Here is a 23,322-nt window from a genome sequence, read left to right on the forward strand (position 1 = left end):
CAAGGTTTTTCCGGTATCAGTTACACCGGGTTTCGGTGTGGTTGGTCATTATAGGCGTACATTTTGCCCGTCGCGAAGCAATCGGCACGTCACAAGAACCTTTTGTGAAGAATGGGAGAACGGTGATTTAACGGCATCGAGTACGACAAAATGCTTGCGCAATAACTGGCCAACGTACTGCATACGTAATGCCGTCAGCCACTTCGGGAAAGCGTACTTGCATGCAAAATGCTGATCGTCCCCAGCCAACAGAGCGTTTTTCTAAAAGGCATGAAGGCTTTATCCGGGACCATCTTACGAGCGTGAAATATGGTGAAGGCTTTGGAAGCCACTCGCTTGCATCTATAAAACTTCGCCGACCTAAACACCTTTTAATAGCCTGGGAAAAGCTGTAACAAATGTGCCCCGAATGTCGCTTTGAAAGCTTTTATTACTGCAAGTGAAGTGGACCCTTATCTTAGGTAGTATACAGGTGGAACCTTACCCTTAGATATGCATGAAGCGAGGGAGTTATCTCACAGCTGCATGAGTCGACGAATATACCTCTTGTACAACTAAAGTGCTTAGTTGGGAGAGTTGGTTACTAATTAAGTAATTCGTCGTACTACCGAACACTAAGACAGCGACAAGGCTGAAGAGGAGACGAAACACATGCTAGATGTGTGTTTCGTCTCCTCTTCAGCCTTGTCCCTGTCTTAATGTTCTCTAGTACGATGAATACCTTTTGTGCCAGCGTTGACGTTTTTCGCCGGGAAAGTGTTCCATATGGGAATTCACCTCACAGCAAGTATACTTGCTGTGCACTTCTAGAATTCCTGGTTCCCCTGATTCCTCGTCACTGCATCGCAGTTCCGTAACTAGCGGTCAGCTGAGCTGTGATGCCCGTAACTGCCCTAATAGCATTATAGGGAGGAGTGACTGCGGCGGTTTCACGCCACTGCTGAAGGCGTTTGTATTTTTTGCTTTTCTCGACATGCTGTACTGGCAAACACAACGCAGAAGTGGTCATAACGGGCTGAGAGAAGCAGAAAATGGACCTCGCAAGCAGCTATAGCCAATTGAGAATACTGTACGATTGTGCTGTCCAAGCGAGTCATGACATTGCCTTTCAGCGGCTTCCAGTCACTGCGGTATTGTCGGTAACAAAAGCGGGGGCGCTGCCAATCGTTCGGCACGTCAAAGAGCTGTGACCATACAGCTTTCGTTGTCTAGAACGGACGCTGTTGGAGCTCTTCACATATTTTCCCGGAGGACAACTCGGCCCAAACGGACTACACGCGAATTCACAAGCGCACATATAGGCGCCCTTTACCCGCACCTTCAGCGTTTTCCTCTTCCATCAAGTCTCCGACCACCAGACGCAACCCGTCTTTGGTGTCTTTGAATGGGGATTACATTCCCCATTGCTTACTCATATATGTATATATATATATATATATATATATATATATATATATATATATATATATATATATATATATATATCTATATACTCGTCTGGAATGACAGCAAGTAAGGCGTGTGAAGTGCGCGGCAGACCGGAGACCATACGGCACCTTTTAGGCGTCCGAGTAACCACGTTTTTAATTCGGAAAGAAAGCAGCCCTCATCAACTCTGTGGAACCAAGACTCTTGGCGGTCGTTCTCTGAGGAAATCTTAGGTCACCAGCCTTCTCGTCGTCAAAACTCCAGGCGCCAAAGGCGTTCACATAGCTCCTGCGAGCCACGAGCTTCAACAGAATACTGTACCACAAAGGACTAGTAGTAGTGCCCAGTTGATAGAGCTAATGCCCGAGATAGGTGGTAAACCCGGGTCCGCACCCCAGACTTGGATAAATTTCTCTTCAACTGTCGAGTTATTTGAGAAAGCTGTATAGCGTTCCTTCGAAGCCGTAGGGCTGCATTTCAGGTAAACGTCAACTTCTTTTTGCGGAAACTTTCTTGCTCTTGAAGGCCTCCTCAGAACTAACAAAAAAAAAATTCAGGGAAGCTTGCACTCACGCGCAAGACTTGAATGACGGAGCTGTTGTAGGTGAGCATTGCCGGATACAGTTCAGTATCATTGTTTGTTTATTTGCATAGTTGCGATGCTAGTAATCGTTGTCATATGCATCGAAAATGTCGTCGTCATCTTAGCGGCGAGTGGTGGTTGCAAAGTTATCCACAGCATCGTAGACTTCCACCAGATCTTCGTCATCGACTCGAGGAAGCGGTGGAGGGATCTGCAAGTCGTCTCGGGAAGGATTGGCACACTCGTAGCCATCTCTCCAATCACCCATAATGGCTTCTAGAGAATGCGGCGGGCGCGGTGACCCCTCCCAAGCGGGGTGTCTTTTCATATTTAGCATTAGGGCTGGAGTTTTTTTTTTTTTTTTTTACATGCGCGGTGGCGCTTGACGACAACGCTGTTTTTTTTTTGTTTTTGCTAAAGCCATTGTGCGAGCCGGGGACTCGGGGGTCGCCGCGAGGCACGCGCTCACGAGCGCTCGGCATTTTCTTGGCATTTTTTCCTGCAACGGCGAACTTACGGCTTGTACAACAGCTCCGCTGTTAAAATGACTTTTTGGTTGGCGAATTGTACGACGTACGCCAGATATATCAATCGAAATATACGCCGTTCCCCGCACCGAGAAACAGGGCTGCGATCGCGGTAACATCTAAATTTGCTTTCGTAACAAAGCTTGTTCTGAACTGGCAAAGGAGGTTAGTAATATGGCACGAATTACTAAATTACGTCATTTTCGCGGGACAACAAACACGGGTTGAACTAGGAACGTAGATTGGTGTTGAGTTTGCAAGGACTTTTGGGTACACTTCACTGCTATAAGCTTTTAGAGGCGTGCCGTAGGCTTACTGTCCGATGCTTGTATGTACTTACGTATAGCCTTCATCAGTGCCTCTGCTGGTGACCCACTGGAGACCCACCGGTGACCTAAGGGTGGGTCGCAATGGTTACCACTTGGGCACTAGTGATTGGTGAGTTGCCAGTGGTCCACCAGTTACCACTAGTCACTGTCCTACAGACAGACGGATCGAAATGCCGTTTTCCGAGCCCAAGAAAAGCTACTATCCTAAAAAGGGGGGTACAAGCTCACGTGCGATTGTAAGCCTCACCCTGATGTTTCTTTGCCAATAGTTACGACTAACTGTTATACGAATAGAAGAAACGATGCTAACCACGTTAATTAGTTTGTTTACGGCGTCTATACGTCTCATGACTGACGAGGGAAAACGTTGAGTTGAAGGGGCAACCGCATGTGCTTGTCAGCGCTGACGGTTGTAAACAACGGGCCCTTCCCGTGTCAGCGTTTCTTATAATACCGCTTACAAAGTGTGAACACGCTTACGAGTGTTGTAGACCCCAGAGGCTGCCTATAGCGTGTGCAGGAAAGCTTCAGTTGAACGAAATTCAGGAGACCGAACAAACGGCCGAACTGAAATCACTACATAACTGTATGCTTAGAATGATAGAGTTTACTAAGTTAAGTAAAATCGGAAATATATTTTCGCCATCCCTTGTGTGTTTTTCCAGATTCTTGCCATTTTAGTAGCCTGGAAGAATAGCCCATCTTTTTCTGCCCGTCACAAGTAGTTGCAGATTTATAAAGCGTAGCAAGATATTTGTTTACTCCCGAAAAAGTTGTCCCGTATTTCTTACTCGGTCTCTTACTGCTCTATAAACGGGCATAATTAGTAAAGTGCTGAACAGGGCCAGTCGATGTTTCAGGCTTAAATTCTTTTGTGCTGTGTGGAATTATTTACAAGCACAGACGGCCGCTTCGTTCGTGCTTTTGTTTTCCTTTTCCTATGCACTCAAGAAGTTGCACACAGCGCACAAGTTTGTTGCCACAGTTCGGGTGGGTCGCCTCGCTCAGTGCTAAACCTGACTAAACTTTACAATGCTTATTGTGTGTTGCAAATACTCCTCCTCAAAAAAAAAAAGAATAAACAAACAACGCAGCGCCACAGGGCACGAGCTCGACGGCCGAAAACTTCAAGTGGAAGGGCGCTTTGTTTAACAGGAAACTTCGAGATAAACGCACCCCTGTGATAGGATTATGCAAACCTCTCATGAGGGCTCAACATCCAGGTGGTCTTCATCTACCGCGCGGTTTCATTTGTGACTCTAGAGACATTGCGATGGGCGTGCGGGCCAAAAGATCTCTTAGCGATCCCTTGACGCCAGTCGGCGCGGCGCACTGGCAACTTTGGCAGAGGAAAGGCGGTGAGGCCTCGGAAAGTGTGGAACCTATAGGGGAATCGGTGTTCGCAGAAGCGGACGTGCGATATTGGGCAACCATAATAAACCCTATTTAACAGGTCTGTATGGTGCACGAAGAGGAGCAAGGTCGTCGTCTGACTGCGGCAGCTGGCAGCATCTGGGGCGCTAGGGGATTTCCGTGTGAATCCGCAGCAAGCAGGAAAAAATGCATTTCCTCAAGTTGTACCTTTACTAGCAAAATATAAAGACATTTAGGAAAAGAAATCTGCACAAAACGGCAGAAGGCGGGGGAGCGCTGACTTGGCTTGCAGGAAGGACAAACGCGGTACGAATCGCTATAGCGGCAACCTGAAGTCTGAAATAAAATCGTATTCTCCAGATGCAAGCTTAAGCGCCAGTCACGACAGCAACGGGCACACAACCTGCTGACACAATCAACCTAATCTGCAAGGTGTGGCAATTAACGCGGAACATCTTTGTTCGTATAAAGCAACTAAGCTTTCTTTTGGCCACAAGGAAGACGTCCCGAGGTCAAATTCCCGAGGTCCCGAGGTCAAATTCGGACCTTCGCCGAAGGCCCGAATTGCGCTATATATTAGGCATAAATGAGTTTAATGACCTCTATTATGCAGTCAACAATAGAGTTCTGCACACAGAATCACGTCTGTGAGTGCGTACGCCAATAACGAGGGCACAGAGCAATTGAAGTTTAAGCCGGATAGAAAGTGAATTGTAGTTCAGTGACTGCACGGGCGGACAGAAAAATATTTCCGCATTGCGGGCGAGGTAAAAAAGCCCGCACGAGCTCAGCTCCTGTAGTTGCCTCATAACCATCATCATCAGGCATTGTTCATCCCCTTCCCCCGCTCATCATTCGTACAGCGCACGTCCTTGTTGCATGCTTGCGTACGCGAAGCGGAGGCCTGTTTAGCTGGAGATCGCTTGCACCGGCAACATTCCCTTCCCCGGAACGCGGTTCGGCCAGCGACACACATGCACGCTGTGTATGTACTCACGGAGGACTTGACGAGGCACGAAAGCGCTCTTCATCCGGCCGTGAATTGCGCGAAAAGGGGTGGCAGCCATAAATGCGACCGCAGAAAAATGCAAGCGCCTCCTGCCGCTGTATAGCGTCCCGACCCGTGGTCCCGACTGCCGCCGTCATGTAATCAGGAGGCCGGCGGTGTGCGTGCGCGTCCGAGATAAACACTGGCGGAAACGTCGACGATGTCACGGTTTACGGCCGCGCCGAATGCCGACTGTCCGAGACGCTTCTAACGCATCTTATACAAGCAGACCAGTTCTCATTGGGTCACCAAAACCTAACGACTGGTACAGACGACAGAAAAGCTCGCGGATTACATGTTCGTAGATCGTTTACCAAATTTTGCTCTTCTATACTTCCCAGACCAATGACCGAGAAGGTCACTTCCTTGACGATGGGACCACCGGTATGATTGTAGCTTTTGTTGCATGCTCGGTGTGTGGGTGTTGGCTGAATTAAGAGGCTTGGAATATCGCCCAATATCGCTGTTATTTTGTTTTCCATTGGCATGTCTATCACCCCTCTCTTACCATGTTTGATTATTTGATACGTCATGCGAGTATACGTCATGCGAGTAAGCGAGTGATTACGAAACGCTTGCATTCTCGGTAATAAAATTTTCCTTGATGAGCAAGGTTATTGGCTTTCTGCGAACCGAGCTTTCCTCGTTAACAAGGAAGACTACTTCGGTGGCCGCGGAAAGTGGCCGTGGCACGTTTACCCCGCACACAGATCTCTACATTCCAGTGCCGCGCGCCATTTTACCCCACTGCTCAAATGAACATACGAAAAATTTCCGCGTCCCCTTCACATTTACCTTGGTCGCGTTAACCCAACGTGGCCTAGGGACTTCCTCGCCCACGTCATTACATGTTTCAACCTGCACTCGCATGTGTGAAAAACAAGTTGCGTCTTAGAACCGGATGCCCTCGCGCACGTGCGAGCCGGTTACATGCTCAAACCTGTTGGCACATGTGGAAAGTTCGCCGACACATTACAACCCAGCCACCGTCGGCGTGAAAACTGTGTGAATCTGCAGCAGTGTTGTACACGTTCCTCTAAAACTGGAACGAAAGCTCGTTCCTCGTTCCTTCCCAATTTTGAAACGAGTTCCCGTTACAAGTTCCTTTATTGCGAAAGGAGCGCGTTCCAGTTCCACTTCGAACATTGGAACGTGTCGTTACATTAACGTTACATTTCATTTCTCAAAATTAAAATATGGTGTCTGATAATCCTGAGGCGAAATAAAGGGAGAAAATTAAAACTCGCATCGAACACCGCTGCCAGCAGATTATCTGGAGATTAAAAGAATCCAAAGAAACGCTCCTAGACGAATTTTTTTCAGGGAGCACTGGACAAACTCCAGACATTTCTAACTGCGCCCCTGATATACAAAGTTCACATAAAAAAACCGAGGAATGCTTAAATGGTCTCAGCTAAACATATCTAACACACGAGGGGCTTCTCGTTCACTCTCGTTCGGTCAACTGACCGGACTCAAGCTCCCTATATCGACTTTCTAGCTCTCGCTCTGACTGTTCAGCAACACCAAACACTTCGGTTTTATTACACAAAAACCACGCCTCGAAGACCTAGTAACTAACACACACTGGGCCGCTGGTTGGCCACGTAAACAGATCCACACTCTTACTCCCACTCCCAGGTATTCATCAAAGCACAAGTGTAACACAGGTTGAAACCGACCAACTAAAGCAACTCTGAACGCTGGCCGTCGACCTTCGGGCGGCCTTTCTCATGTGTTGTCTATACGGCGGGCGGCGAAATTAGGCCCAAGAATGACGAAATCCCTGTCCTTTGTCGACACGACGTGTGCGATACAAAAGACCTGGAACTCCCGTCGACCCATTCCCGCCAGATCTGCACCTTCGAGCAGTACAACATCCCGTGATACTGCGGCGCGCCCATAACCGCGGTGATCCTTCGAATGACCTCACAGGGAGCGCGACTCCCCCGACAACAACGCACCCGCGCCTTGCGCGCACTAATGCGGTAATTACCTCTGAGAATATACAGATACGAATGTTTCACAAGGGACCTGCGGCGCTGCTCGGACTTAGACAACCTTTCCCCGGCTATCGGCTAGACGCGCATCCTGGCCTCCACAGACAAACTGTGAAAGGTGGAAAGCATTCTCGTGGCTGCGCTATTCACTCGTCAAACGCAGCCGCGTAAGCTAAACCGGCATGAAAGCTAGCACAAGCTGCGGCCCGCTGCGTGGTTATTCTTCTGCCCTTGACCTTCTAGGAATCACGTTCCGCTGTAGGGCGGACAAATTGGCACACTAGCGACTTGTGGATTTTTGTACTCGAGCCTTGGCATCAAAAACAGCCAAATCCTAGCGTTGCAACGTTTGCAGAAGGAACGCCGTTCCTGTCGTTCCTTCAAAAACCTAATGAGTTACCGTTACAGTTCCACTGACCCTTAATGAAACGGTGGTGTTCCTCCGTTCCTCCAAAAAGGAACTAGCTCCAGGAACGCCGTTCCGTACAACACTGATCTGCAGACAAAGAAGTTTTATTTGGAAGTTAGCGTCTCTTTTTCCAGAAATTCCGCGAGGCAAATTGTACGCTAGTGTGCCCGTATCTTAAAACCCCAATCGTAATTAGAACACTTGCTGCAGCCAGTTTGAGCGCGTACGGCAATCATAATTTGCGTTGTGAGATACTGTGTGCTGTTACGTTTCCATGAGTAAGCGTATACGTACTGTTCGCTCAGGAATGCTCACCAAGTGTTGTTTCACCGCAAGCAGGTAGCGGTTACATAACCACGCCGACGGAACGTCTCCTTGGACGGCGCTGAGAGTCCTATAAATAAACGCGTGACGAAATGCGGCAACTCCGGCGTTGCAAACGATTTCGGCATTCACCTGCGAGCTATGCTTTTCTTTTTCACGAAGCGAACATGTAAAACGCCAGCTCCCATACACTTGGGATATATAGGCGTGTCTGCAGACAATGTGTATGTGTACGAAGGTGTTCCCTCTAGTGACAGCGCTTGTCGTGTCGGTTCTTAACTAAAGCGGCGCAACAGCAGTGAGTACCACTCACACGAGGCTGGCACTCACCTTGTACATCAAAGGCCACGTAACCGCATTTTCCACAGTGTGACGTTGCATAAAGCTTGCAGTTTTTCCACGAACTCATTTCAGCGGTAATGGTGCAAAATCACAGAAAAATATATCAGTAATAGTTGATCTGGGAGTAGATAAACGTTATATATCATACGTTAGCACATGCGGTGTCCTTGGCTTCTGATTGGCGCGATCAGTGCGATTGCAGTGCTCCCAATTCTTCGCTGAGGAAGGGGGAAAGCAAGGAGAAACAATTAAGGCAGGTGAACCAGACTGGCACACGCAACCACAAAGCCTGCTGCCATGACAGCGTCGCATCGCTCCTCCTCCACTGAGCCGTCAACCATTTGTTGCCACCCTTGCGCGGATCTGCGTTCCACTCGGCGAATCCCAAGGCGCATTTCGTTATATGCGCGTATGCACTGCACACACTTCCGTCCTGCGCGAACGGTATTTTATCTCACGCGCCCTTTACTTTGGCATTGATAAACGCGCTGACCTCGCCGGCTGTGAATGCGCTGTTCCAGGAAGGCACTTCTGGGTGCTGTCCTAATGGCTGAGGGCATGGCATTTAATCTTTGATGAGATCAGGACCCGTTATGGGCTGTGTTGCACGCGCGCAGTTACATCATCCTGTCTACTGCGCCAATTCTAGTGCCTCTAGCAACGACCACAACGAACGCCAGCGGAACGAGTGCAGTACGACGGTTGCGCGTGAGCGCGCAACAGTCCTTCCCTTGGCGTGTCTCCGGCGCATGGAAACCACACGATGTACGACGGAAGTATGCTTTCAATTGTGGGTGTTTTGTGCGCCGAAGCTGCAGCTGGGCTAGTGGAGGACTCTGGATTATCTTCGACCACCTAAGGGGGATCTTTAACGTGCGGCGAAATCTAGACACACGGGCGCCTTCGAGAAGAATGGCCGCCGCGGCCGGAAATCGAACCCACATCCTGAAATTATGTTTTAAAGCAATTCTAACGTTCTCGAGACAGGATCAATCGTGAGCGGTGCATTATGATTTTGACCTCTGCATGTATGTGCTGCAAGCATACATGAGTGCCGTGTGTGGCAGGGGGAAAATTACATACGGGTACTTTTGGGCTACTGTCCAAAGGCACAGTCGAGTAATGATATTCAATAAATAATGAAGACGAGTAGCTGGACTACATCTGCAAGGCTGGGGCTAGTTGGTTGTACATACTGCTGAATTGTGCTGATTCAGGGCTTAACCAAAAACAGAAAAGGAGCAATACACAGACAGATCAGCGCAATTCAGCAGTAGGGACTACATCTACTGAATTAAGCTTTTTGTTGACACGAGATCCATTACTACTCAGCGCCTCCCTTCCATTCGCACTTCATGCTTGTGTGTGGGTCGTTTTCTGCAGTGCCACATACCCTTCGTGAGGACGCGGGTTCTACCTTGACCGTTTTTCAGGTGGAGGCGAGAATTACCCCCCCCCCCCTCCACGTGTCAATATTTCGGCGCACGTTAAAGATATCCAGGTGATCTAAATTAATCCGATTCACTACTGTGGCTCGCATAGCCCACCTGCAACTTTTCAGAGCGTAAAACCGCAAAATATTAAATTTTGAATGCCATACGATGTGAAATTGGCGTAATTAAACTGTGATCCAGCGAAAACACAAGATTGACGCAGGAAGAGTTTCAGCGTAGAAGTTGGGATATCCGCAGCTACGGATGAAGTATATTCCGTACTGACCGAAACGTTTTTTTTTTTTTTTTTAAGTTCTGAGCGTACGAAGTATACGTTGGTCAATCAAGCAGACAACCCGCGAAGTATGGTGGTCAGGCGCCCATTTCTTCTTTTCTCGTACAAATGCAACAAGAATGCAGCTTGTGAGCCCACTTGGGGAATTCGCACCGCGTTCAAAGCTCAGCGTCCAGAGCATGACTGTGACGCTCGTCCCATGCTGGGCCGCTTTCATTGGAACACAACAAATGTGATGTATACTCGTTGACATACACCGCTAATAGCACTCAGTCTCAAGTAATACAGTACTGCTCTTCGTGATGCTATATCCTATGAGTTGCTCACCTTCAAATTGTGAGTATTTTGAACTGCTGATAATCGCGTGAAGTCTCGCGTATTTTAGTGATATTTCTTGCGCGTTCAAATGAAATTACGTCCGGGTGCAAGCTCATACAGCCGAAAACGTTACTAGCGAAGTTGTCTTTCATTGCGCGTTCGATTGTTACGAAGTGCGCAAAACGAATACTGTCAGTAATAAATACGCACACCTGTTTATCTAGGATAATTTTAAAAATGCGTTGTTTTCTATTTCGGCTTTTTATGGTTCAGCCCTTTACGAAAACGGGCTTTGTAAGCACGTTTTCTCGAAGGGATGCAGCTTTCACGGGAACCAGATGCTTCACTGGTTGTGTCCCACGAAGCTTGCTATTTCTCAATGATGGCGTCCGCGCAGTAAGACATGCTGCAAGAAAGATAACTTTACACAAGCCCCCCAAGAAAAAAAAAAAAAAAGCTTCCCGCGCTCGGAATCGAACCTGGGCACCTCTCGCTATTAAACCGACGTGTATGATCATCATCAAAGTCCACACTCGGACGAGAACGAACGAATCTCTCGCAAGAGTCTGTTTATTAGACTCGGTTTTCAACGAAAAAAAAAAAATATTCGCGCTTCAACCATCTTAATTGGTCATTAGGCGTAGGGGCTCTGATTTTTTTTTTTTTAGATTCCAGGGAGCATCCCTTTGGTTACGAGCTCGAATGTTCGGGCTCGCCGTCCCTGTCCCCGCCGAATATTTCTGTCGTCTCGGCCGCGACAGCACGAGGACACCGGTAGCTCGAGATAGGCAATAATAAAAACTTCGGAGTCCAAACCACACCATTTGGCGCAAACGAAAAATCTGCCGTCCACTCATAATCTGCGGCGGGAGCCGACCCGTCTGGCTCGCGGTATGTGCCGCCATCGCTCGTTGCAGGGTACTACTATTACACGCAGGACAAAATAATTTGAACAACGAACAGACAATACGCAAACTAACCTCTTACTTCTTTTTTTTTTTTTTTTTTGAGCGTATATTACCTATATATATTGAAAGCGACTAACGCGCAAAAAAAAGGTCAAATGACACTGTCTTAGGCTTGTGTATCCTACCATGCATGCGCACCTGAACCTTGCATTTTGCGTGCATGGCTGCTTTGTTAATGTCTATATTTGTGAGTGTCTACGGGCCTTCGTTGCCGCCATTAAAGCGCTCGTGTCTGGCTGTCTGGCTGGAAGCACTTTACACCTCAACGAGTGCGCGAAAGGGCACATCGGTGGTGTCCTAAATGAACGATTATCGCCGTCGCGCCAGTTCGTCGCTTCATTGAATGTGCCGCGAATTGAGGGATATTCCTGTTTGAAGCACGTGCGGCGTCCATCAGCCGCGTGATCGAAAAGATCGAACGAAATAAAAACCGACGGCCTTTGTAGCGAAGAATCTGGACTCGGCAGCGCCGCTAAGATCCGGGTCTGTAGAAACTGCTCTTCGGGGCAAGTTCGAGAGCGTGCCTCCTTCGCTGATCGCGGCGGCAGACCCTTGAGAAGGTCCTTCGCCTCCGGTAGCAACTCGACCGACTTAAAAGCGCCGCCGTGAGCCGTGTGCCTAATGTGACCCGGTCCGGGCCAAGTGGCGGCGATGTTTCCGCTCCGTTTCGGGACCTCTGCAGAGCGATTCGCTCACCGCGCCCAAGATAGCCGAGGAGCCGCGTGGCGCGACTGGCGTCGTGCCAGACGCGAGACGGGCGCCGAGATAAGGGCGCCTGCCGTCCTCCTATAAAGGGAGGCCCCGTGCGCCCAGCAGCCCTTTGGTGGTCTGCGCTCCGACGGTGGCTGTCCTGAATGCGGCGCTCCTGGATTACGCCGCCCGCCCGCCTCGTCCTTCCCGGCCTCCGACCGCTTTGTCCTGCAGCCGTGTTCGCTCCTCGCCCTGTGGACTAGCGATATTTGCGCTCCTGCATTTCTGGCTCTAGTTTCCCGATGCTTCGTTCGGACTGCAATCCTGACGGACGCGTCGCACGCGAGCTATCGTGAGGGTTGCCAGTTAGCTTGGACTCGTCAGAAGAAACGAGCGCCGTTTCACGAACTAGAGGCGCTCGTGACGTGAACCTTGAGCTCCGCTCGACTTCGTTTTGTCCAGCGACAATATCCCGTTGAGCCTCCGTTAACATCCTCCCCTTCAGTGCGTCTTTTGCTTTTCTTTGTCTGTGCTCAGCGTGTCTCACTTTGGCTTCCGCTTTTTCTGTTGCTACCGAAGCCTGCGTCGTAGCCAAGGCCGTTGACGAATCGTCTCCCAGGGTACGTGTCACGTCGCGGAGAGTGTGTGATTCCGGGCCCTTCCCGAGTGCGCGTGTTCGAGAACTGAATATCCGCATCCCATTCCTAGTACAGTGTGTGTTCAGTGCAACTCCTACGGCCCCGCAGCCTGTGGTTCAGTTCAGAGACCCCCTCGTAGTTCAAATAAAATGGGGCGCCCACCAACCACTCTCGATTTCGGTGTTGCGCTTTTACCTAACGTGTACTTGAGTTCGCGTAACCACGACGTGCGCTTTCGTCAGCGAAACAATCATGCGGGTCTTCAGTCTTTGACAGCAGCGATACGTGTGGAGCCTGGAGGATCGAAAGGAGACATTGAGGCTTCTACTGGGAGTCTGGGAGAAATATTGAAAGGTGGAGGCACAGAAAAGTCGCATTGAGTAGCGACAAATGTGGCGGCAACCGAACGCACTGAACACTGTTCTCCCGTCTTGGCAGGAATGGGGAGTCGACGAACGCGTCGATTCTTTAGAAATCGTTTCATGCTGACCGACACGCCATGCCGCGTGACTTCGCCCCTGAATCCGTTTCCTTTTCCGTGACGGTTCTAATCGCGGCTCATGGTAAGCGCAGTGGCAGAAGACAAAATTGAAATAAAAGCACCGCTGTTTCGGGTTACCCGCGCGCACGGGGGAGCGACGCACTGTTTTTGGATCCACCCCGGCGCAGTTGTTGCGGCAGCGCGCAGCTGCGAGGCCTCAGTGTGTGCGCACTCGTGCTTTTCCTGCGCAGCGCCCACGCGCCGCGTGAGCTTTTCTTTCTTTAGACGACCTTTCGATGCCCTCACCGAGAGGCGAGGCGCCGCGGAAGCGCCTCACAATCAAGGCCAGCAGCGATAACGCAACGGCGCAAACGTACCGCTCACGCGTGGAGGAAGCCTTATCGGCGCCGGACGCTTCTCCAGGCGCCAGCCGTCCAGGATACGCGCGATAAACATGGGCTGCGCAGCAGATGCCGCTATCGCTAAGCTGCGTCACTCTCAATGCGCTTGCATCCCCGCAACGAAACTGACTGACGGAAGGTCGGTCACAAGAGCTTGCCCTCCACTCGACCCCCCCTATTCATCTGCGCGGAGGAAACAGCCCATCGCGGCGCTGGGCGCAGCCTTTGGCCTATCTGCGCGAAGCAGAGCAACTCGCCGAATCACTACCGGAGCGGTTGTTGAACCCGCAGATATACATATAATACTTGACGTCCCGGCAAATAAAAACAGGACCGATGGGCTATCACCGCCTGAGTCTTGCAGTAACACTTTAGGAAACGACAAACGCAGCCTTTTTGCCCGCACGACATAGCAGGCGATCCGAAGCTATCAGAACGTTCTATTCTCGGTGTATCTCGCGATCGCTGCATTCGTCTGCGCTATTCGGTTTCGAACTTCGCCCCCTCACACTTCTCTCGACGGCCACCTCACTGGCCATTGAACTTCCCGGGCTTCGTCCGCGTTAGCGGGAAAACACCGGATACACGAAAAGCGTGCATTGCCACACGTGCAGCAAACGAACGTCGCCATCACAAAGGGCCATTGGTTTCCACGTGTCGAAACTGCTCGAGTGGTGGGAAAAAGGATCGCGAAAGTCTCGACAGCAGGATTGGTCTCAAGCAGAAAGACACACACACAAAATATTTTTTTCTTATTGCCACCACAATCTAAACGTCCAGAATAAGAAGGTCGTTATGAAAGAGGCGCCAACACCATGCATACATTACAACTATTTTATTTTGTAAACTGTATGTAAAATTAGGAATGCCGGGCGCGTTGAACAAATACAGAAAATAAGCCAGCAGCCTAGCACGCCATTGAAAGCCCAGGGGAAGTATGACTTTTTCGAATGATACGACAATTCTTTTGTGCAACAGTGGACGGCGCGGTTGACCAGCAAGGACCCTACGTTCCAGCTTTACCTGGTGAAAAGGGGCCGCGCAGCCAGGGGATCCCCTCCACCGGGTGGGTGCCCCGGACAACTGAACCTGTTGTTGTCAATAAAGATTTCACCCACTCTCCAAAAAATGGAGAAATATGCGCCCAGAGTAAGGAGCCAACCAGAGTCCTTCAATGCCTTGAGGGAGACCGAATCCGGACCACGACCTTTGGGCTGTACGTCCGATGCCTCACCAACCTGGCTACCTGCAGGGGTGGTTGTATATTACTCCGCTTCCTAGGGGATTATATTGGCATAACTGCATCAACGCTTCCGAAGTTCGTGGGTTCGGTCACCATCCTGGGCGCTTGTCACTCCACTTTCTTTTGTAACCTTTCAAAAAATGGTAAGCTCCATTCGAAGGACAGTCAACCGATTCCCCTGTACGTGCTTTCCTTAGCGGGCTAGACTGCTGCCCTCACTTTGTATACATATATATGTATAGCCAGCTAACTGCTGTTTACGGAAAGATAGATACTCACAACAGAACTACGCAAAACTTGTTAACACTAAAATCATGGGTTCGTGTATACTTGGACATTGACTTTTTACAATCACGGCCTGTCTGAAACGCGCGCGTATCCGGGCCTTCCAAACCGCCCGTACATGTAAAAAGTCAATGTTCAAGTACAGCTAATTTTAATCGTGAAATAAAAGTCTACCCAAATACGAGAACATGCCACCAGAACGTAAATACAGCGCCCACTCTTGCCGATAGTATTGTAGCGAAAGGACGTAGCAAACGTTTTCACGAGGTTGACAGCTTTCACCCACGACTTCAGCGGCAAGTTCTAAGTATACACATTTGTCCCAAGTGTATTATGAATGATTGCTGGCTTTCAGAGATCAGCATACACCCAGAAACAAAAAAAAAAAAAAAGAAAGGCATCCTGCGATGAAGAAGTAGTAAAAAAATCTGTATTTTCAACTCAAAATTATCGTTTAAATACGACCTAATTCAGCTGCCTCAGTTTTTCATTCACTCCCGTAGTTTTTAAACGACCTATCCGTATAGCCAATCATTGGTTAAAAGATTTCTTGAGCGCAGCGTTAAGTAACCAGACTTCAAAAAAAGCTTTCTAATAGCCCTTAGCTTTCTTTTTTGTGATTATTAAAACAACAAATGAAAACCACTTTTCATGCTGCACGTGCTATCTGAATACAGTGACTTATATCAGTACTTTTTTTGTTTCATTCAGACTAAAAAAGGACAGAAGAAGAAGAAAGAAGAAGAACCTGTACATTCTGGGTACTGCATGTACCCAACATCACAACGCCACAGTCTGAGCACTCTCGGGACCTAGAGGATTCTATGAAGTGTGAAAATAACATATATCTCGCACTGAGAAAGAGGAACGACGGCCTTCCGCGGCTAGCCTCGAACTAAACAGCCAGTGGCTTGCGTACCTGTCGAACCTTTGCTTTGACAGTCTATAATAATGGCTGTCGCAGCGCTGAAACTGCCAAGAGCTATCTCCTCCTTGCGCTCGGTCCGTTGCGAAACCTTCGTGCCGGGCAGCGAAAACGAGCCGTTGTGCTGATGCGAAAAACCTTAGCCGCCGGACATTGCTCCTGCCGCGGTGTGTTGTTCGCTCAGGAAGAGGTATCTGCGACGAACCAAGTTATTACCCGATCGCAGCATCCCACTGCTGAGCGAAAAAACAAACAAACAAAAAACAAGGGACGGTCAGTGACAGGCACAGCGTAACAATCCGCGGTAACAGGCTATAGGTTCGATTTTACGTCATCAGGATACAGCCGTCTGTGACATGCTTTGTCTTTCGCCTTCAATCAGAAAATCAGCCACCGCGGCCGGTATCGAGCCCGCGCCCTTGAGCTCAGCAGCACAACGCTATATAGCCACTGAGCCACCGCGGCGGTTGTACTTGTATCCGTTAAAAATCGTGTGTAATTTTGTAACGAGGGTAAACTGTGGACTCGAGTAGAGCAGGACAGGAGCAGTTGGAGGTAAATGGGAGAGGTCTTCGTCCTGCAGCGGACCTGAGTAGGCTGAAGATGAGGATGATGAATTTTGTAACGAAATAGTAACGTGTCCTTAAAACAAGAGTAACGTAGTTTAATTACTTTTCTTGGTGACGGACAGTATGTAACAGGTTATAACCACTCCAGGCAACATAAAAAAAACACATCAAGCAGGCCCTAAAACCGAGCTGAATCCACCTGCGTGGCAGCATTCCCGCACTTGTAGCGCCCCACAGATTGCCGACAGAAGCTCACACCACCCGCTTTTTTTTTCTTTCACCTGAACAAAGAAGACCCACCACTGCTTGGCATTTAAAGTTCTCGCGCGCTGCTAGAAGCGGTTTGCTTGCTCTCTTTGCTGTCTTTTCAAAGACTGGCCACACTTGCTCTCTAGCGAGACGGAGACGCGAAAACGAGGCAAAGAATTACGCAACAATTTGTAAGACCCAGCTTCTACTGAAGCTAAATAGGGTGTAAGCTTGACCAACAAAAATGCATCCAATGAACTTCGCGTTTTCTCGATGTTTGACGCCAAAAACAATTGTTTCGAAGTTGTATAAGCCGACAAGAAAAATTTCCGTAGTTTGTCGGATTTTCGCGTGTCGTACTGTCGTTTTATCGTACTCTGGTCGTGTCATGATTCTGGTGTTCTGTCGTGTGTCGCATTCCTGTCCCGATTTTGATGTTCAGTCGCGCCGAATCCCTGTCTTGTCGTGATCCTGATGTTCCACCAGTACAGTTGCACATGGTTTGAATGTTATTGCCCATTGTGAAGAGTAGCGTAAATGACCGTTCTGTTGTGACTACAGGAATGTTTGTCGTTGAGAAAATCGACTGTGTCATTACGACGGAAATGTGTGTCGTAACAACTGATGGCTTCGTCGTAACAACAGGGCTTCTGTTGTCACAACAAAGTACGAAAACTTGTCACAACAAGTTTTTTGTCGTGCGAAAGAAATTCTTGTTAGGTTTTTGCGGTATTCCCGTCGTGCTTTTAGACTGGGATATGCCCCTAAAGTAATGCGCTACTCATACAGCGAAGCTGTTAGCCCCTCGTTAGTCGGACACTTTTGTGCAGTAAACAAAAAAAACCCGGGCACGAGATAGCAGTTCTCGCCCAAGACACAGAGCGCATGCGTCAGGCTAGGCAGGACCCAGCACTTGCCGCCAGAGAAGCCCAGCACAATCTTTCTTTGCAATCAGGTGTATACAGCATAGAGTTCAGTATTAGTTAAAAAAAAAACCACAAAACAAGTATCGAAAATGCACGATAGATGATAAGGCGCCTGTGAACAATGGGACCCCCCTGTGTGTTCCTGGTAAAGACTGGGAGTGCAGCTGCTCGCGAAAAGGGGGCTTGACGTCATTTGACTGCGAGCGCATGGGTCAAGCTCTGCCGCCAGAGGAGCCGAGCGCGTGTGACAAGCCCGCCGATACGACGGGGAACCTTTCTAACCGTCTTTCATTAGCATGTGTAATGGTTTACAAAAGCTTCGCTGGACATCCGCTTTCGCGATGAACGGATGGCGGCCATTTTTTTTTATGTACTGGTCAGTTGCACCTGCAGAATAGTGTGGAGTGATTGGTAATGAGGTTTAACCCGCCGACGCTACACAAACGATGACGAGCGCCGTAGTGGAGGCTTGAGATTAAGTTTGATCCCCTCGGCATCTTTAACGTGTGCCAAAATCTCGAACACGCAGGATTTTTCGCTTTTCCCCTCGATCAGAACAGCGGCCGCCGCAGCCGTGAATCGAACTCGCGTCCGTATAGGCTCAGCAGCACAATACCTTAGCCACTGAGCCACCGCGGCGGGTGGTGGAGAAAAGTAACCGTAGCCATAATTTGTTCAATTCAATTCAATTTTAATTCAGTGATGTATACATATTTACATATGGGTTTTGGCAAGTAATTGTAAGAGCAATTCGTTTCCTTTACTTTTCCGTTCTTTTTTTTTAGTGCTGCCGCTTTCCCAGTTCCGGCTGCAGGGATCATATGGTGCAAGCGCCCGCGGCCTCGGGCCCAGGAGGAGGCCTCATTATACCGCACTTGTCTGTACATCCTTGCGCTACAGCTTGCTCTATGCGGCGCGCATGTGGCTTTGTGACGCAGCTATTGCACGTAAGCACCCGAACCCTAGACTTATGACCGAGCGGAGCGTACAATGACAAAATGCCGGCATTCAGCATCGTACGAGTTGCATGCTTTCTGAGAACAGGCGTGCGCAGAAATGCCGTGTCTCTTGACGAACGTACGACGTGCACACATTGCAAACTTGACATGCGTCAAACAACGTGACGAGTCTACTGTGACGTGGCTTAAAACGAGTGCAGCCGATGACGTCAAGCACGCATTTGGCCGTTCTCGCGGCCGGAAAATAGCCGGCCCTCTGTATAGATAGCACCGGGCCCACACACTCCGGATAGTTTGTTCCTTATTATTGATGTTACGAGACGAATAGGCCAGCGCGTAGGTACGCGTTGAGAGAGAACTATTGAGAAAGCCGAGACCTGACCGAACGCACGTGCCTGTGAACTATCTATGTGGCGTCGAAATAGCGCGCATGCGTCTTAACAAGCGATCTCTTTCGTTGGAGGTGGTAGATCAGCGCCGCTATGTGCAGACCCTCGTTGCATGCGGGACAGCAAATCGCTCGCTCCCATGGTGGTGTTTACAAAACAATATCCCTGTTTTCTGGCAGCCCGCCATGCATATTTTCTTCTGCAGGCCAGCAGTGTGTCAGCCCAAGTGCGACGGGACACATGGACAATGAAGTGTGCATTTTATTTATGGGATCTTTATATCAAGAATCGACAGTAAGCAAACAAACAAAGAGGACATCGGGGGGGGGGGGGGGCGCTGTGAGGATGAATGGCCCATCAGTTATTGTACAATACTGAGGGTTGTTAAGGAGGTAAGCGGCGCGGTAACTTACGTCTCCTTCGTCTACCACCATTACTGGATTTAACCACGGGTTATTAAACGCCTTGGGCAAAGAGAAAAATAACGCCATATCCACGGAATGAATGATGATAAGTGGGGCGAAGCTCGAGAGGGGGAGATCATCGGTAACCGTAACTCTCCCGTGAAAGTTCGCCCATTACATAATTAAGAAAGACGTAAGACTGTGTGCGTACATTGTACAAATCAACTTTTATTTTCGGAGTCAATGCTCCCAGGCCCAGACCTGGTGAAAGACCCCGCGCCATCGAGGACTACCCCGCACCTCCACCACAATTTGTCACGTAGGATGGGACACAACGGTAAAGAAAGAACTTTTATTTAGGGCGAACTTGTGCCCGAACAAGACGAGAGGAAACGAGCAAAGGTCCTTGCGTCTCGTTCGATCTCCGAGAACGACTGCCTGCGTTCGTGGCGTGATCTCTTGCGTGATCTCCCCCTCGCAGTGCACGTGCGCTCGCGCCTCCGTTGGCGAACACAGACAAGCTCGCGCTCCCGGTGCCGAGTTTGCGCTGCCGGTTGCAGCCGGTTCTTGCGCGTGCAACGCGGCCCACTTTGCGACATCTCCGAAAGCATGCGGCGGTCACGTACCACGAGACACAAAGGATGGACAGACCCATGGCTTTAGGAGCTTCGCCCCTAAAAGAGATACGAGTAATAAGACACGTTGCATACCACGGCGACATTGGCAACACATGAATCACGCTTCCATAAAGGGACGTATAGGGACAGTGTCACAGCGGCTGAGGCGTTCTGCTTCCGAGTGCGAGGACGTGGGTTCGAGCCCGGCTGCAGTGGCCGCTTTCTTGAGGAGGTAAAATGGAATCTATCGCTTAATACCACCAAGTTCGCATAAATTTGTTCGCGGCCGTCCATTGCGGTGCGCCTCAAAGCCCAAGTGGAGCTGCTGCACCCGAGGCCCGATTTCAGACAAGCGTTGTAGCGCGCGCCAGACACTTCCTGCGTGAATCTTCCCACAAGCAAGCGACCCGACATATTTCATTGCAGTAATCGTAGCATACAGACGCTAAACCGTGACACAGTTCTGGCGCTCAATGAAGTTTATGAATTCAGGGACAGTGAGTTACGAGTGTGCCTATATATTGCGAAGGTTTATTGCGAACTGCTATTGCGAAGGTTTCAGCGTATCTTTTTGATCCCGATAGCTTGGAGACTGTGGGCCGGGATTGTTATCCCCGTGACTTGGTATGCATTGCAGCAGCAGCCCAGTGAAATGTGCTTGGATGACTGACGCAACGCCTTAGCATGTATAGGTCTCGAGGGCACAAGAAAACTGAATTGCTGAAGTACCTAGAAGTGGAAATAATAGGACATGGAGAGCACCCTGCGATGTACGCAAGGTTGCTTGTTCTATGCCCAAGTGACTACGACGCCCTGCCTTTATGTAGGCTTGGCTTGCGAATTTTCTCGCTCACGAAATAGGGAGAACTTGTCTTCTTTAACAACGGGGCACGCCCGTGTGGTCCTTGTTCCCTAGCATATGCTTCTAACGTTTCTTTATGCGTTCAATACAAGTGTCCCGCAGCCGCTGAAGAAAGGCTTGAATAAGCGCCCAGAAAAAGAGTGACGTGTATAAGGTACCCTGCGCGAGTAATTAAGGAAACGATGCCAAGAGGCGGAGCAGTCATTGGAGTCATTGCTTCCTGGCGCGCTGCCACGTTTAGCCTACGTCTCCCGTTTTCGTTTAGAACACGTCTATTTCTGCCGTTCTTTCGTAGTGAGTGCGGCGTAATTCTTCTCGAAAGCGCACCGGCATGATGACGGCATCTACCCGATTGCATCATTTCTGGTTACTGGGTTCTACCCTGACATCGTGTCTGTACTACAGCGATATTAAGAACTTTGTGAGGCTCTGTAAAGCCTGGTTTGGGTGATCACCGCAAACTGCGCCCTTTCCCTGCAACCTACGTCCGTAATCACCCAGGAGAGGGCAAGGAAGCGGCGGGGGAGTACACCTTCCCCCTAAGCGTCCTCTTCCGTAACACCTGACAGAAGGACAGCTCGAAGGGATGTCCTCCCCCTTGGCCCCCGCCGGAGTGAAACAGCTGAAACAGTGGCGACTCACCAGCTGGGTCCTAACGAAGTCGCAGCGACTTACTTGTGCGAGTGGCGACCGCCTGCAATCGCCAACAGACGTGATTGCCTGCCGTGCTTCTAGTTCTCTTTATCGTACACCTTCGAAGCTAGCGCGCGGTTAACGCAGTGATAATTTGGTTTTCAGTGCTCCCTCTATTGCGTCACCGCTGACGTCGTGCGGCGCGAAACTTAAAACATTCTCGATATTGCTTTGTAGATTTTAAGATTTTCTAAAGTCCATCGGAGCTGCAATGTAGATGAGCCAGTTAGGAAAACAAAGTTGCTTCAAATTAGACGAAGTTGTATTTGGTCTTCATGACCCCTGCTGAATTTCCCTAGCGTGAAATATGGCCCACCTCCCGGGCAGCAGGAGAGCGGAGATTTTTTTGCGCTAAACTGTGGGCGCACGGAGCAGGTCGGTCACTCTGTGCGTTAGAGACCTCATTCGGGGCCATTTTGGAGTACCGGCAGCTGTTGAGGAAAGGAGATGTAGTACGGGGAAGAGATTTAGCGGAGCTTAAGCTCCTTGTATACTCTCTCCACGCTGCCCATCCACTGGACGGGAGGCGCGTATCACTGGCCATGTGAATGACGTTTCGTTGTGGCTCGATAGCATCATGAAATCGAAGGGAAGCCCTTTGTTGTTGCGATAAACGCGGAGTAATTAAATGCCCAGTTATGGCCCTCCGGCAGCGTGCACTGTGTCGACCCTCAGCATCGCACTCCTCACCGACGGCAGCGTCGCTTATGTAAGCTCCATCCTCTATAGACCTGGTTCGAACGGTCTGAACAGGTTCGATGAAAAGCCTAATTTGGTAAACAGTGACTAAAATTGCTGAGGTAGGAACACTTAGACAATTTTTTTTTATCTCACAGCACCTGAGTCGTTACATGTATAGGTCTGTAGGTGTTACCACTCGGTTGATTGCACTTTGGAGCAGAGTTTTGCGCGTTTTTGCCAGGTCTTGTCGGACTCCCCCACACGTGAAATGGGACATTCCGAGATGAAACGTGTGTGCGTGGACACGAAAAAAGCGGGGAAAGGAAACATACTCTTTTTTGTCATGTCAATGTAGTTTTTCCACATGTACTTACACCTGCCCGCTGAAACATAGGGAAAAAAAAAAAAAAAACTTTCCAGGCTGTAGTTTTCAAGAAAAGAGCAAAAAAAATTATCCGGTGTTCCTTTAAAGATGGTCCTACAGTCAATGCGTACGGTTGTGCCTCACTGTTCTTAAATACACGCACATATTCTTGCCAGAGTATCTGAAAATTCACATTACAATGCACAGCTATCGACATTGCTTTGACCCTATACTTGAGAAAACACTGGCGCTGACGTTGTGTTTTAGTCTCTGTCTGGGCACGGACGAAAGTACAACGGTTTCCTCGAGTCTGTTGTCAACCGTTGTCAGCTATAAACAGCTTTTTCTCTGGCGGGGTGACTTGTTTTAGGGTGTACAACTTGATGCATATCACCACGCGTCTTCAAGAGGTCTCATTGTTCTGAAGAGCAGAGTACACTGCTGAAGAGCAGAGTACACTGCTCGCACTGGCGATAAGAATTTTCCGTCAGTCGGCCTACATTCCGTAAATGGCAGCACGGATGGCTTCTAACGATACGAAAGACGGGGGACCGTGCCAAATTTGGAG

The 23,322-nt window shown here is 49.4% G+C and overlaps 1 long non-coding RNA gene across 3 annotated transcripts in view; it reads left to right on the forward strand.

Moving 5' to 3' along the window:
* LOC144156168 (uncharacterized) overlaps nt 1–23,322 on the forward strand; it is a 91,727-nt gene that overhangs the window by 3,160 nt on the left and 65,245 nt on the right. The window contains exon 3 of one of the 3 annotated variants that reach the window (XR_013319695.1): nt 18,571–19,434. The exons of the other annotated variants lie outside the window; for them this stretch is intronic. This is a non-coding gene — a long non-coding RNA (uncharacterized LOC144156168). Of the gene's footprint in view, nt 1–18,570; nt 19,435–23,322 lie in introns of those variants that run through there. 3 annotated transcript variants of the gene reach the window in all.

The sequence above is a fragment of the Haemaphysalis longicornis genome, unplaced genomic scaffold, assembly GCF_048455015.1.
Source record: "Haemaphysalis longicornis isolate Haplotype H1 unplaced genomic scaffold, Haemaphysalis longicornis Haplotype H1 scaffold_1, whole genome shotgun sequence".
Classification (NCBI taxonomy): domain Eukaryota; kingdom Metazoa; phylum Arthropoda; class Arachnida; order Ixodida; family Ixodidae; genus Haemaphysalis; species Haemaphysalis longicornis.